Source organism: Arachis ipaensis, chromosome B05 (genome assembly GCF_000816755.2).
Source record: "Arachis ipaensis cultivar K30076 chromosome B05, Araip1.1, whole genome shotgun sequence".
Lineage (NCBI taxonomy): Eukaryota > Viridiplantae > Streptophyta > Magnoliopsida > Fabales > Fabaceae > Arachis > Arachis ipaensis.
The window spans coordinates 36,711,505-36,728,912 of NC_029789.2; the positions used below are offsets into that span (position 1 = coordinate 36,711,505).

General features: G+C 39.3%; 1 long non-coding RNA gene across 1 annotated transcript; it reads left to right on the forward strand.

Moving 5' to 3' along the window:
- LOC110262825 lies at positions 495-11,346 on the forward strand. Its single transcript, XR_002347829.1, has 3 exons — positions 495-1,198; positions 7,678-7,683; positions 11,332-11,346. It is a non-coding gene; the product is annotated as an uncharacterized LOC110262825 (long non-coding RNA).

Below are 17,408 nucleotides of genomic sequence, written 5' to 3' on the forward strand. Positions count from 1 at the left end.
CTGACCCGACCTCGACAGGGAGAAGAACTGATACTATACCTCGCCGTGGGAAGTCGGGCAATAGCATCAGCCCTAGTAAGAGAAGATGACAATGGACAACAACCCATCTACTTCATCAGCAAGGGCCAAACTAAACTACCAAAAGATAGAAAAGTTCGCTTATGCCCTCAAACTCACCTCCCGGTGACTTCGACCATATTTTCAAGCCCACGCCATCAGAGTGCGGACCAATCAACCTATGAAAGGCATCTTACAGAAAACAGACTTGGTTGGAAGAATCCTAAAACGGGCAATCGAACTGTCCGAATTCGACCTCAAGTACGAAGCCCGGACCACCATTAAATCCCAGTACTTGGTCAACTTCGTCGCAGAGTACACAGACACCCCAGGGACCTCCATAGAATGGAACCTCTACATTGATGACTCATCAAACAAAGCCGGCAGTGGAGCTTAGGGGTGTTCAAAACTGATCCGGACCGAACTAAACTGACAAACCGAACCAAAATAACAAAAAACCTAATAAACCGAAAACCAAAAAAACCGAAAAAAGTTGTTTTGCTATTTTTTTGCGGTGCGATTCGGTTTTCAGTTTTGACCATGAAAACCCTAACCAAATCGAACTGAACCAGTTTGGCAAAAAACCCTAAAAATTACTAACCCCACCCCCCTCAAATGAATGAAACGAGTGCTGCTGTGCGAGTGTGCGTCACTGCGTCCCTAACCCCCAAATCCCCAATCGAAACCTAACGTCCTAACCTAGCTCAGTAGCTCCCCCTTCTCCAAATCTCTCCCTTTGCGCACCCAACCACGGAGCCAGCCACCCACATCCTTGAGTCTCCACACATGTGGCACCCACGTTCCTCCCAAGTCCCACCACCGCGAAGCCTTCCTCCGAATCCCAACGCCGAAGCCTTCCTCTTCACGGAGACGCGAACAGAGCAGAGATCCCCCACCGCCGGTGCACCATGAACACGAAGCCATCGCACAACAGGCCAGCACGCCACCCACTGACCCAGAAGGCTAGCAACACGCCACCACCCACTGACTCAACAGGGCAGCATAGCACCACGCCAGTGAGACGCCACCACCCAGCAGCGTTTCTGGGTTCTGGTCACGATCTTCAGTTCAACCCAGCACCTCCCAGTCTCCCACCCAGCCTTCCTTCCAAGTCAATATGGAGCCCGAGCCACCGATTCTGGTAATGTTTACCATTTGCTATTTACTGGTGCATTATTGATGTATTGTGCAGTTGGTAACTTGGTATTGGATTATTGATGAATTATTTTATTATTGGTATTGTTGCTGGTTGCTGTTTATTGTTCAGTTTATTGAAATCAGTTTATTGTTTATTTTATTGTTCATATTATTGTTCAGTTTATTTTTGGTAATTTGGTACTGCTGGTTATTGAATTATTGTTCAGTTTATTGAGATCAGTTTATTGTTCAATTTTTGTTCAGTTTATTCTCGATAATTTGGTATTGCTGGATGCTGGTTATTGATTTATTGTTTAGTTTATTGCTGGTCAGTTTATTGGTCAGTTTATTGTTGAATGTTGATAACTTGGTATTGATGGTTATTGATTTATTGTGCAATTTATTGCTGGTTTTTAATTTATTTGTTGTGTTTTTGTCCTTGATTTGTTGTATTTGTTTATGTAGTTTGACGTCAGTTCAAGTGAGAATATGGGCGACTCCGGATTGCCGCCAGTTCCTCTTCCGAATGAATCAACAAGCATCAGATGTCCGACTGCATTGACTGTTGAACTATTAAACTTCTTTAATTGTCGTATTTGAATTCTTTTGTCATTGAATTTCATTAGATCAAGACTTTGTTAGCTATTGTGTATTTGTGTTTGTCGATTTCAATGTTATGATTTTGCATAATAGTATGGTAGTATTTTTTTTAATTGATTGAAAAAACCGAACAAACTGAACCAAACCAAACCGATTTGGTTCGGATGGCTGATAAACCACTATTTTATGGTTTATCTTATGCTAATTTGAGTGGTTTTTATCAACTTTCTGCTCACTTATTCATATAATTTGCATGAGTTTACATTTTCCTTCCTAATTTTGTGCCATGATTGAAAACATGCTTCTTTGGCCTTAAATTTGCTATGTTTAATCCTCTCTTATTACCATTCGATGCCTTGAAATGTGTGTTAAGTGTTTTCAGGGTTTACAAGGCAGGAATAGTTTAGAGGATGGAAAGAAAGCATGCAAAAGTGGAAGAAATACAAGAAACTGAAGGAATTGCAAAGCTGTCCAGCCCGACCTCTTCGCATTCAATTGATCATAACTTGAGATACAGAGGTCCAAATGAGGCGGTTCTAGTTGCGTTGGAAAGCTAACATCTGGGGCTTCGAAATGATATATAATTTGCTATAGTGGCCATATAGCTAAATGATGCACACGTGTCGTTCTGCATAAAATCCAGCGTAGCAGAATTCGCCCCCAGCGATTTCTGGGCTGTTTTTGACCCAGTTCTCGGTCCAGAAAACACAGATTAGAGGCTAAAAAGTGGAAGAATAAAAAACAACACTCATCATTCATCAATAATTCATAATTTTAGGTTTTTAGATGTAGTTTCTAGAGAGAGAGAGAGGCTCTCTCCTCTCTCTAGGTTTTAGGATTTAGGATTTCTCTTAGGTTAGGTTTAATTGTTCTCCATTCCAGGTTCAATGTTCCTTTAATTTAGTTTCTCTTATACTTTTATTTATTCTATTACTTTAGTTTGTTTATTTTCCCAATTTGATTTATGAACTCCATGTTAGATTTGATTTCTTTATTTAAATACAATTTGAGGTATTTCAGATTTATAGTTGCTTTCTTCAATTTGTGTGATTGATGCTTTCAATATTTAGATTCCTCTCCTTTTGGATTTGGTTGAGTAATTGGTGACACTTGAGTTATCAAACTCCTTTGTTGATTGATAATTGGAATTTGCTGGTTGGTTTGGATCCCTCTAAATCTAGTATTTCCTTAGGAGTTGACTAAGACTTGAGGAATCAAATTGATTAGTCCACTTGACTTTTCTTTATTTAGTAAGGGTTAACTAAGTGGGAGTAATGAATAATTCTCATCACAATTGATAAGGATAACTAGGATGGAATTTCCAGTTCTCATACCCTGCTAAGAGCTTTATTAGTTATTAATTTAATTTCTTGCAATTTTATTTCCTTGTTCCTTATTTCAAAAACCCAAAAATATACTATCTCATAACCAATAATAAATACACCTCCCTGCAATTCCTTGAGAGATGACCCGAGGTTTAAATAATTCGGTTATTATTTTTATTGGGTTTGCTTAAGTGACAAACAAGTTTTTGTATGAAAGGATTCTTTGTTGGTTTAGAAACTATACTTTCAACGGGAATTTATCTGTGAAATTCTTTACCTTCAAAAATTCGTTCATCAAAATGGTGCCGTTGCCGGGAAATTGCAAACGTGTGCCTTATTATTGGTTATTGTAAATATTTGCCTTTTCGTTTCTTTATTAGTGTTTCTAGTTTTAGGAGTTTATTTTCATTTTTATTAGTTTTTGTTTTTATTAGCTACTATGAATTCTCACCCTTGTCTCTATGAGTTCGGTTCCAATGTTGTTGTAGGGAATGGAAGCTATAATGGGAACATGCATCAAGGTTGGAACAATCAAAAATGGGAGAAGCCACAAGGATTTGATCAACCCTCTTGGCAACAACCCCCTCCAATGCGCTATAACCAACAACCATTCTATTATGCTGGTATGCGAAATTGTTACTCTGAGGTTGTAAAATTTGTTGTTCGTTCTCTCCCGGGCAATGGCGCCAATAACTGGTGCACAATACCATGGTCCAAACATAACTTCACAACTTCGCACAACTAACCAGCAAGTGCACTGGGTCGTCCAAGTAATAAAATCTTACGTGAGTAAGGGTCGATCCCACGGAGATTGTTGGTATGAAGCAAGCTATGGTCACCTTGTAAATCTCAGTCAGGCGGATATCAAATGGTTATGGAGTTTTTGAAAATAAATAATAATTAAATAGAAGATAAAGATAGAAATACTTATGTAATTCATTGGTGAGAATTTCAGAAAAGCGTATAGAGATGCTTTCGTTCTTCTGAACTTCTGCTTTCCTGCTGTCTTCATCCAATTAGTCCTACTCTTTTCCATGGCAAGCTTTATGTAAGGGCATCACCGTTTTCAATGCCTACATCCCATCCTCTTGTGAAAAAGGTCCAAATGCTCTGTCATAGCACGGCTAATCATCTGAGGTTTTCGATCATACTAGAATAGGAATCACCCTCCTTTTGCGTCTGTCACTACGCCCAGCACTCGCGAGTTTGAAGTTTGTCACAATCATTCAATCCCTGAATCCTACTCGGAATACCACAGACAAGGTTTAGACTTTTCGGACTCTCATGAATGCCGCCATCAATCTAGCTTATACCACGAAGATTCTGATTAAGAGATCCAAGAGATATTCATTCAATCTAAGGTGGAACGGTAGTGGTTGTCAGGCACACGTTCATAGGGGAATGATAATGATTGTCACGTTCATCACATTCATATTGAAGTACGAATGAATATCTTAGAAGTGGAATAAGTTGAATTGAATAGAGAAACAGTAGTACTTTGCATTAATTCGTGAGGAACAGCAGAGCTCCACACCTTAATCTATGGAGTGTAGAAACTCTACCGTTGAAAAATACATAAGTAAAAGGTTCAGGCATGGCCGAATGGCCAGCTCCCAAACGTGATCAATATGATCTAAAGATGAACTAAAAATCATAAGATGTCTAATACAATAGTAAAAAGTCCTATTTATACTAAACTAGTTACTAGGGTTTACAGAAGTAAGTAATTGATGCATAAATCCACTTCCGGGGCCCACTTGGTGTGTGCTTGGGCTGAGCTTGAAGTTTACACGTGGAGAGGTCATTCCTGGAGTTGAACGCCAAGTTGTAACATGTTTTTGGCGTTCTACTCTGGTTCGTGACGTGTTTCTGGCGTTTAACTCCAGACTGCAGCGTAGAATTGGCGTTCAACGCCCTTTTGCGTCGTCTAAACTCAGCCAAAGTATGGACTATTATATATTGCTGGAAAGCCCTGGATGTCTACTTTCCAACGCAATTGGAAGCGCGCCATGTTGAGTTCTGTAGCTCCAGAAAATCCACTTTGAGTGCAGGGAGGTCAGAATCCAACAGCATCAGCAGTCCTTCTTCAACCTCTTTTTTATTATTTTTTTTCGCATATTTTTTTTTCTGCAAGCTTTTGTATTCACTGCTTTTTCTTGCTTCAAGAATCATTTTTATGATTTTTCAGATTATCAAATAACATGTCTCCTTGTCATCATTCTTTCAAGAGCCAACATATTTAACATTCATAAACAACAACTTCAAAAGACATATGCACTGTTTAAGCATTCATTCAGAAAACAAAAAGTATTATCACCACATCAATATAATTAAACTAAGTTCAAGGATAAATTCAAAACTCATGTACTTCTTGTTCTTTTGAATTAAAAATATTTTTCATTTAAGAGAGGTGATGGATTCATATTCACTACTTTAAGGCATAGACACTTAGATACTAATGATCATGTAATAAAGACACAAACATAGATAAACATTTAACATAAGAAAACGAAAAACAGAAAGTTTAAGAACAAGGAACGAGTCCACCTTAGTGATGATGGCGTTTTCTTCTTGAGGAACCAATGATGTCGTTGAGCTCTTCTATGTCTCTTCCTTGTCTTTGTTGCTCCTTCCTCATTGCTCTTTTCTAATTTCATGAAGGATGATGGAGTGCTCTTGATGTTCCACCCTTAGTTGCTCCCAATAATTGTGTGGAGGAAAATGTATCCCCTGAGGTATCTCAGAGATCTCTTGATTTGCAGTCAAATGTTCTACCACTGAGCTATAGATCCTTGATGGAAGCTTTTGTTTTCCCTTTAAAAAAAAGCTATGCTTTTACCACACCAAACTTAGAATGTTGTTCGCCCTCGAGCAAAAGAAAAAAGAATAGATGAAGAAGAAGATGTGGAAAAAACTAGGATTATGAGGAGGGAAGGTGGGGATCCTGTGGGGTTCACAGATCTTGAGGTGTCAAGGATTTACATCCCTGCACCAATTAGGCATGTAAAATGCCTTTGCATGCAATTCTGGCGTTTAAACGCCAAACTGATGCTTGTTCTGGGCGTTCAGCGCCCAGATGCAGCATGTTTCTGGCGTTGAATGCCAGCTTCATGCTTGTTTCTGGCGTTCAGCGCCATCTCCATGCTCTGTTCTGGCGTTGAACGCCAGCCAGATGCTCCTTACTGGCGTTTGAACGCCAGTGAACTCCTCCTCTAGGGTGTGCTATTTTTTTTATGCTGTTTTTGATTTTTCTTCAATTTTTTCAGTTGTTTTTGTGACTCCACATGATCATGAACCTATGAAGACATAAAATAACAATAAAAATAAAATTAGATAAATAAAAATTGGGTTGCCTCCCAACAAGTGCTTCTTTAATATCAATAGCTTGACAGTGGGCTCTTATGGAGCCTTACAGATGTTCAGAGCATTGTTGAGACTCCCCAACACCAAACTTAGAGTTTGGATATGGGAGTTCAACACCAAACTTAGAGTTTGACTGTGGGGGCTCTGGTTGACTCTGCAGTGGGAGAAGCTTACTATGCCTCTTTTCCATGTTTACAGAAGGATGTCTTTGAATTTTAAACTCAAGGGAGTCCTCATTCAATTGAAGGACTAGTTCACCTCTGTTAACATCAATCACAGCTCTTGCTGTGGCTAGAAAGGGTCTTCCAAGGATGATGGATTCATCCTCATCCTTTCCAGTATCTAGGATTATGAAATCAGCAGGGATGTAGAGGCCTTCAACCTTTACTAACATGTCCTCTACTTGTCCATAAGCCTATTTTCTGGAATTGTCTGCCATCTCTAATGAGATTCTAGCAGCTTGTACCTCAAGGATTCCCGGTTTCTCCATTACAGAGAGTGGCATGAGGTTTATTCCTGACCCAAGGTCACATAGAGCCTTCTCAAAGGTCATGGTGCCTATGGTACAAGGTATTAGGAACTTTCCAGGATCCTGTTTCTTCTGAGGCAATCTCAGTTAGTTCTCTGTCTGTTGCTGAGTGGATGATGGAAAAGGTTTATTATTGTTAAACCTGTTTCTTCTACCATTAAAGCCTTGTTGAGGCTTTTGTTGATCCTTCCATGAGAGATTTGGGTGATTTCTCCATGAAGAATTATAGGTGTTTCCATATGGTTCACCCATGTAATTCACCTCTGCTATTGCAGGGTTCTCAGGATCTTAAGCTTCTTCTTTAGAAGATGCCTCTTGAGTACTGTTGGATTCAGCTTGCATTCCATTCAGACTCTGAGAAATCATATTGACTTGCTGAGTCAATATTTTATTCTGAGCCAATATGGCATTCAGAGTATCAATTTCAAGAACTCCCTTCTTCTGAGGCGTCCCATTACCCACAGGATTTCTCTCAGAAGTATACATGAACTGGTTATTAGCAACCATGTCAATGAGTTCTTGAGCTTCTGCAGGCGTTTTCTTTAGGTGAATGGATCCACCTGCAGAAGTATCCAATGACATCTTAGCTAATTCAGACAGACCATCATAGAATATATCTAGGATGGTCCATTCTGAAAGCATGTCAGAAGGACACTTTTTGGTCAGTTGCTTGTATCTCTCCCAAGCTTCATAAAGGGATTCACCTTCCTTCTGTCTGAAGGTTTGAACATCCACTCTAAGCTTACTCAGCTTTTGAGGAGGAAAGAACTTGGCTAAGAAAGCCGTGACCAGCTTATTCCAAGAGTTCAGGCTATCTTTGGGTTGAGAGTCCAACCACACTCTAGCTCTATCTCTTACAGCAAACGGGAAAAGCATGAGCCTGTAGACTTCAGGATCTACCCCATTAGTCTTAACAGTATCACAGATCTGCAAGAATTCAGTTAAGAACTGAAAAGGATCTTCAGATGGAAGTCCATGAAACTTGCAATTTTGTTGCATTAGAGAAACTAATTGAGGTTTAAGCTCAAAATTGTTTGCTCCAATGGTATGGATGGAGATGCTTCTTCCATGTAAATTAGAATTAGGTGCAGTAAAGTCACCAAGCATCCTCCTTGCATTATTATTATTTTCGGCTGCCATATCCTCTTCTTGTTCAAAAATTTCTGTAAGGTTATCTCTGGATTGTTGTATTTTAGCTTCTCTTAGTTTCCTTTTCAGAGTCCTTTCAGGTTCAGGGTCTTCTTCAACAAGAATGTTCTTGTCCTTGCTCCTGCTCATATGAAAAAGAGGGAACAGAAAAATAATAATAATAGGGATCTTTTTTACCCAGGTATAGAGGTTCCCTTGTGTGAGTAGAAGAAGAAAAGAATGTAATGTAAAGAAGGGAAGTAGAGAAAATTCGAACACAGATGGAAGAAGGGGTTCGAATTTGTGTGAGATGAAGTGTTAGTAGATGAATAAATAAATAGAAGGAGATGAGATAGAAAGAGGATTTTCGAAAATAAAATTTTGAAAAGGGGTTAGTGATTTTCGAAAATTAGGAATGAAATCAAGTTAAAATTAAAAATTGAAACAATTAGTTAATTAAAAAGAATTTTTGAAAAAGAGGGAGATATTTTCGAAAATTAGAGCGAGAGAGAGTTAGTTAGGTAGTTTTGAAAAAGATAAGAAACAAACAAAAAGTCAATTAGTTAGTTGAAAAAGATTTGAAAATTAATTTTGAAAAGATAAGAAGATAAGAAGTTAGAAAAGATATTTGAAAATCAAATTTTTGAAAAAGATAAGATTTTTAAAAAAGATATGATAGAAAGATATGATTAGAATTATTTTTGAAAAAGATTTGATTTTTAAAATCATAATTAATGACTTGACTCACAAGAAATCACAAGATATGATTCTAGAACTTAAAGTTTGAATCTTTCTTGACAAGCAAGTAACAAACTTGAAATTTTTGAATCAAAACATTAATTAATGAGAATATTTTCGAAAATTATAAGATAAAATTAAGAAAAGATTTTTGAAAAATATTTTTAAAATTTTCGAAAATAAATAAGAAAAAAGAAAAAGATTTGATTTTTGAAAAAGATTTTGAAAAAGATAAGATTTTTAAATTGAAAATTTTATTTGACTCATAAGAACAACTAGATTTTAAAAATTTTTGAAAAAGTCAATCCAAATTTTCGAAATTTATGAGTGAAAAAGGGAAAGATATTTTTTTGATTTTTGAATTTTCAATGATGAAAGAGAAAAACATGAAAAAGACTCAATGCATGAAAGTTATGGATCAAAACAATGAATGCATGCAAGAATGCTATGAATGTCAAGATGAACACCAAGAACACTTTGAAGATCATGATGAACATCAAGAACTTATTTTTGAAAATTTTATATGCAAAGAAAACATGCAAGACACCAAACTTAGAAATTTTTCATGTTCAGACACTATGAATGCAAAAATGCACATGAAAAACAAGAAAAGACACAAAACAAGAAAACATCAAGATCAAACAAGAAGACTTACCAAGAACAACTTGAAGATCATGAAGAACACTATGAATGCATGAATTTTTCGAAAATTTTATGCAAGAATTTTTAGAAAAATGCAATTGACACTAAACTTAAAATTTGACTCAAGACTCAAACAAGAAACACAAAAATATTTTTGATTTTTATGATTTTCTAATTTTTTTGGTTTTTTCGAAAATTAATTTGAAAAAGAAAAATAAGGATTCCAAAATTTTTAATATGAATTCCAGGAATCTTGCATTCTTAGTCTAAAGCTTCAGTCCAGGAATTAGACATGGCTCACTAGCCAGCCAAGCTTTCAATGAAAACTCCGGTCCAAAACACTAGACATGGCCAACGGCCAGCCAAGCTTTAAGTGACAAATCAAGCATACAACAGCTGATGGATTAGCAACAACTAGCTTGCTCTTGATAATGTTGGGTTGGAAGCCCCAGTCCAAAAGAATTTAGACATGGCTTTACAGCCAGCCAGGCTTCAACATGCTTCATGAAACACTAGAATTCATTCTTAAAAATTCTGAAGAACATAAATAAATTTTTTTATTTTGGGAAAAACGAAAAAGAGGAAAATATTTTTGAAAATTTTTTTGAAAACTTTTTGAAAACAAAATAAGAAGAAAATTACCTAATCTGAGCAACACGATGAACCGTCAGTTGTCCAAACTCGAACAATCCCCGGCAACGGCGCCAAAAACTTGGTATGCGAAATTGTTACTCTGAGGTTGTAAAATTTGTTGTTCGTTCTCTCCTGGGCAATGGCGCCAATAATTGGTGCACACTACCATGGTCCAAACATAACTTCACAACTTCGCACAACTAACCAGCAAGTGCACTGGGTCGTCCAAGTAATAAAACCTTACGTGAGTAAGGGTCGATCCCACGGAGATTGTTGGTATGAAGCAAGCTATGATCACCTTGTAAATCTTAGTCAGGCAGATATCAAATTGTTATGGAGTTTTTGAAAATAAATAATAATTAAATAGAAGATAAAGATAGAAATACTTATGTAATTCATTGGTGAGAATTTCAGATAAGCGTATAGAGATGCTTTCGTTCTTCTGAACTTCTGCTTTCCTGCTGTCTTCATCCAATTAGTCCTACTCTTTTCCATGGCAAGCTTTATGTAAGGGCATCACCGTTTTCAATGGCTACATCCCATCCTCTTGTGAAAAAGGTCCAAATGCTCTGTCACAGCACGGCTAATCATCTGAGGTTCTCGATCATACTGGAATAGGATTCACCCTCCTTTTGCATCTGTCACTACGCCCAGCACTCACGAGTTTGAAGTTTGTCACAGTCATTCAATCCCTGAATTCTACTCAGAATACCACAGACAAGGTTTAGACTTTCTGGACTCTCATGAATGCCGCCATCAATCTAGCTTATACCACGAAGATTCTGATTAAGAGATCCAAGAGATATTCATTCAATCTAAGGTGGAACGGTAGTTGTTGTCAGGCACGCGTTTGTAGGAGAATGATGATGATTGTCACGTTCATCACATTCATATTGAAGTACGAATGAATATCTTAGAAGCGGAATAAGTTGAATTGAATAGAGAAACAGTAGTACTTTGCATTAATTCGTGAGGAACAGCAGAGCTCCACACCTTAATCTATGGAGTGTAGAAACTCTACCGTTGAAAAATACATAAGTGAAAGGTTCAGGCATGGCCAAATGGCCAGCCCCCAAACGTGATCAATATGATCTAAAGATGAACTAAAAATCATAAGATGTCTAATACAATAGTAAAAAGTTCTATTTATACTAAACTAGTTACTAGGGTTTACAGAAGTAAGTAATTGATGCATAAATCCACTTCCGGGGCCCACTTGGTGTGTGCTTGGGCTGAGCTTGAAGTTTACACGTGGAGAGGTCATTCTTGGAGTTGAATGCCAAGTTGTAACGTGTTTTTGGCGTTCAACTCTGGTTCGTGACGTGTTTCTAGCGTTTAACTCCAGACTGCAGCGTAGAACTGGCGTTCAACACCCTTTTGCGTCATCTAAACTCAGCCAAAGTATAAACTATTATATATTGCTGGAAAGCGCTGGATGTCTACTTTCCAACGCAATTGGAAGCGTGCCATTTTGAGTTCTGTAGCTCCAGAAAATCCACTTTGAGTGCAGGGAGGTCAGAATCCAACAGCATCAGCAGTCCTTCTTCAACCTCTGAATCTGATTTTTGCTCAAGTCCCTCAATTTCAGCCAGAAAATACCTGAAATCACAGAAAAACACACAAACTCATAGTAAAGTCCAGAAATGTAAATTTAACATAAAAACTAATAAAAACATCCCTAAAAGTAACTAGATCCTACTAAAAACATACTAAAAACAATGCCAAAAAGCGTATAAATTATCCGCTCATCATATGCATACCAAGACAATAGTTATGGTGGACCTCTTCGTGACAACCAACCTCTACCAAATTACTATGGTCAAGAGCCCTTCCAGGATGCGTACCAAGTTGATGAATATGGTGGACCCCCTTGTGGTTACCAACAAGCCCCACCATATGCCTATAAACCCCCTCCTCAACATAACTTTGAACCACCACACTCACAAGTCCCTTTTCACCATTCACCTCCATATGACCCTAACCCTTATCCACCATATCAACCACCCTGTGAGCCTTATGAGCCGTACATAGACCCATCCCAATTCTAACCCAACTACTCCCAAGAACCACCACCTCCATATATACCATGTCCATATCCATCAACCCAAGAGCTATATGATCCTAATCATGTTATTCAAGCTGGATAAGAGTTAAGGGATCATCTCAAGGAAGTAATGGATCAACTTCAAGCAACCATCTATCAAAAGTTTGGCCCAAGAGACTCATGCAATGAACAAAGCATTCCCACGGATGAGGGTATTGAGCAACAAGTGGAAAAGATGGAGAGTGTTGAACCGCCACATAATGATCTCTCCATCCCATCATTACCCTCCATGGAAGAGCACCCAGATCCATCAAGCCAAGAACAATATGATCCCAATGATGCTAGTGACATGGAACAAGAGAGAAGGGATCGTCTTAGGGACGAAATGGATCTCATACTTCATAAGAAGCTAGAGGAGGCTCTAAAGGGAGTGGTTGAAGACTTGGGAGATGCAGAACCTCCATGGAAAAGTCCAGTCATAGAGCCTCCTTCCAAGGTGTTTGATGTTGATGCTAAGGAAGGTGTACAACCTCCAAGGCATATCATGGTTGAAGACTTTGCAGAGGTTGATCAAGAGATGGAGATTAAGGAAGAAGAAGCACAACCTCCCATGCCCTTGGTAAGTAATGAAGAAGAGATTGAATTGGAAGAAAGCTACCAAGAGGAAGAGGTTGAAATTGAAGAAGCTTGCAAAGAGGTGGAAGTTGTCAAGGAAGAGCTCAAGGGAATGGAGCTGGAAATCACCTTGCCAGAGTTGTTGGAAACCTCTCCCCCAAAGCCATCACCATCCATTCCTTCATTCAAGTGGGAAAATCTTTCATCTCTAAGCTTAATTAGCCCAGTTGAATATGCTTTGCTTGAGACGGATGGGCAACTTAGAGCTCTTTGTGGCCTTACGAGTAAGAGGGAGATGGCTAGTGGTAGGAGTTGTCATGCAAGATTCAATATGGTGGAAAGCTCAAAGTTTAAATGCAAAGGTTGGTGTAAAGCTCGATTGAATGGGTCTAGGAAGTTGTTTGGACGCTTCAGTGAGAATTCAGATTGCGTGCCAGCCGGTTGGAACTATGATGATCAACAAGAAGACGGGTGCAACAGCAAGGTCTGGGACCCCGGAATTCATTCAACCAATCAACACTCCTGGGGCCCTGTCACTGGCTTTAACCTACTTGAAGGCTTTATGTGCCTAGTTTGGAATCCCGGAGGCCGTTGGAATTACAAAAATTGGTGGGGATTCCTGGATGAGTTCAAGCACAAGCCACCATAACAAGGAGCTCACCAAATGTCTAACTTAAGGACTTTAACTAAAAGTGCTAGGTGGGAGACAACCCACCATGGTATGATCGTTCTTTTTCAGTCTCAGTTTTTTTTTACTTTGTTTCATTCTTAGTTTTATTTTATTTTTTTTCTTAGTGTTCACTCATAATGTCTGCATCAGCATCTGCATTTTGCATTCTGCATACTGATGAATCTAAATTCACACCCCATTCAAAATTGGTGAATTAGTTCTTTTGGCAAGCGCACTAAAATTATCGTCAAGTAATAACCCATAGTGGAGTGGGATCGTATCCACAGAGATTGGAAAATTCGAGCAGTTTTAATCAATTGATGAATTAGTCAAGTGGATCAATAGGATTGTAAAGTGCAGAATTGTAAATGACATAAATGTAAATGACTATAATGTAAAGAAAAACAATAAAGTGCAGGAATATAAATGGCAGAATGTAAAGTGCAGAATCATAAATGACTTGAATGTAAATGAGAATGGGAAATTGCTGAATGTAAAAATAAGCTGTAAAGAAATGGATAGATAAGAATGGGGAAAATTCATTGAGATTAGGAGATGTTGTCTCTTTGGATCAAGTCTAGCTTATATCCTCTTCAATCATGCAACTCATTGACCTCTTGGCAATCATGATTGATCGAGCCCCAATCCCTTGGTGACTCAATCTCTTAGATCTTGATCAATAGCAATTTCCTTGGTCTAATTGCTCATGAAGAGAGATATGCTTGGTCCCTGATTATACCACACACCATTGTAGGTCCAAGTAGAGGCAGGATTATATGTCACATATCCAAACACCAAAACACAGATTCTACTCTAGTGTGAGAAGGGATTTCAAGCATGGTTTCATGTTTCCTTTTCCAAGGTTCCCATGAAACCCAATTACATTCAATCTCTTTCCCAAGATAATTGAATACTAAGCATTAAGAACGAAATTCCTTCTAGCAAATCAAAGAGAAGATGAAGAGAAGAAGAATTTCACTATTATCAATCCATCAAGTACAACAGAGCTCCCTCTCTCAATAAGAGGGAAGTTAGCTACTCATAGCTCAAAAAGTACTCAAAAGTGAAGTGTAAAAGTGGATCTAAAACTGACTACTTAACCCCCTTCTTCAGTACTCCTTGGGGGTATTTATACTACTCCTAGTGAAATAAAAGAATTACAAAAGTGAAAAAGGAAAATTACATTTTGGAAGGAAAAGAAAACACTCAATAAGCATGACTTCTCAGCTGGCGTGTGGCTGGCGCTTTACTGGCGTGTCACGTGCCCTTCATTTCTAGCTTGGCGTGCCACGCCCAATCCTTCAAGTGGCACGCTCATCCCTCAAACAACCTTGGCGTGCCACGCCTTCGAACTCAAGTGGCACGCCCCTTGCCTTTCTCACTTCTCTTTGCCTCTGGAAACTTGAATTGGCGTACCATGCCCAAGGTCTGGCGTGCCATGCCCTTGCTCTATGCTTGGCTAGGCTTCTCTAGAAAGTTGAACTGACGTGGCACGCCCAGGGTCTGGTGTGCCACGCTCCTTTTGTGAGTGAGTGATTCCTTTGTTTGGCATGCCATACCACGAACTCAAGTGGCACGCCCCAATACTTCTTTGCTCTCTGAATGACACTGGCGTGCCATGCCTGGTTGCTCAAGTGGCACGCTTAAGTGAAGAATGGTGAGTGGCGTGCCACGCCTTCGATACCAAGTGGCACGCCCCATGTAATTGGCCTCCTTCATCCTCTCTGGAAACTTATACCAACGTGCCATGCCTAAAGGCTGGCATGCCACGCCCATGATCTTATCTTGGTTCCAGTAGTTGGCGTGCCACGCCTCAGCCTTCAAGTGGCACGCCATAGTGAAATGATAAAGTTGGCGTGCCAAGCCTTCGATACCAAGTGGCATGCCCAATCCTTACTTTTGTTCTCTCTATGCATTGGCGTGCCACGCCTGGTTGCTCAAGTGGCACGCCTAAGTGAGGTTGAGAGGTTGGCGTGCCACGCCTTCGACTTCAAGTGGCACGCCCAGTCTTCAATTGCCTTCAGCCCCTTCTCTGGATTATTGTACCAGCGTGCCACGCCATGCTGTTCAAGTGGCATGCCCATGTATTTGTGAATTCTTCAAGCTTGGCGTGCCACGCCTGGGTTTTCAAGTGGCACGCCCAAGTGACTTCTTGGAGCTGGCGTGCCACGCCTTCGATACCAAGTGGCACGCCCATGGTGGAGGTTCTTCTTTTGCGTGCCACGCCCATTTACTCAAGTGGCACCCCCATAGTAGTTGATGGGTCAGGCGTGCTACGCCCAACCTGGCGTGCCACGCCCCTTTTGTGTCTTCCATTTGGCTCTCTAAAATTTTGTATTAGCGTACCACGCCCAGTTCTGGCGTGCCACGCCCACATGCATGCTTGGACTTCTTCTCTGGACTTTAGTACTGGCGTTTGCTCCCAAGTGGCATGCCAGTTTCACACGCCCAGCTTCTTGTTTATCTTCTACCTATTTTTTGATGCTTTTCTCACCTGAAATTCAGCACAACTCATCTCAAAGTAGTGTACCATAATATTCATCAAATAATGCATGAATTGTACTGATCAAATGAGATTTATGCTCTTTTATGCTCTTCTTTATGCAAGAAAGAAGGGTAGATGATGCAAGTCATCACAACACCAAACTTAAGTTTTGCTTGTCCCAAGCAAATCAATGTGAGTAAGCCTTTATAACTTGAGGCCTTGGCTTTGAGTGATTGCAATACAACTAAGAGTAAGACTAATTGTTCAACACATGTATGAATCTTTTAATGTCATGGGAAGCTCTTGGATCCTTGAGGGTTCTTTCAGGTATAGGCTTTAGGAGTCCTTTCTATTGATTATCACCTTGAAGTAGTAAGGGTTGTTTTGCTTTCTTGACCACGACTCTAAGTGTTTTGTCTCAAGACAACCCTTTAATTAAGCTTTCAATTAGCACTCCCAAACCAGTTGGTTTTAGGGTACTAGGTGTTGAGACACCCCTAAGAATTTACTTGCCCAGGTCTCTTCTTGACACATCTTCACCACAAGCATCTACTAAGATCTTTAATTCTTTTTGAGCTTTTTAATGTTTCTTTTTCTATCCCAGTAGTTAATGCTCAGAGCCTTGGGTTTTTATTGCTTACTACCTCTTGGTTCTATGGATATTCAAGGAACACCCCTTAACCTTCCTTGTTGTACCTTCTAGGACTAGTTGCTCTCCATGACTCATTTTCTTTTTAGTTCATCCAAGGTCCTACACTTGGTTACTTATTTCTTAGTTTGTTTAATGATCTCTCTTGGCCTTGGTCTCTCTCATTATTTTTTCACAAATCACAGTGACTCTTATGGAGATAAACTCTACTTTTATTTATGTTGAAATGAAGACTTGGAATACATGGCATTTTCTTTCTTGAAAAAAAAAAACTCATAAAGACTTCAAACAGGAATTAAAAACTAAGCATAAAGCATAAACTCTCCTAGCATGATTATTTATTCAAAAAGTAAATAAATAAAAAATTTAAACAAGATTTCAGAAATTAGAAAGTGTCAACCATGGGACTCAAAAACCTTGAGCAGCTTCATCTTTAGTTCATTGGCCCCTTCCCTTTGTCCTTTTTCTTGGAGGGGGAAGAGCCACCTTCATCTGGCTTGGAGGAACCTTCTTGTGCTTTGGCATCCTTGGGCTTCCAAAATCCTGCCCTCCTCATATAATTCCTTTCATCCTTCTTATGTTTGGCTAGGATTTCCTCTTGTCTTGCACTTAGCTCTTCCATTCCTTGCATGAAGGTTGGGTATCCTGGGTTTAGAGTGGCTACGGCATTACACAAGTGATTCAGCTTTGCTTGTGTGTTGATGTCATACTGCCTCCTGGATATGGTTCTGGCATCATAGAGATGTCTGAATTCTGCCAAGTTCCTCTGTTGCCATTTGCCTTGCTCTACTAT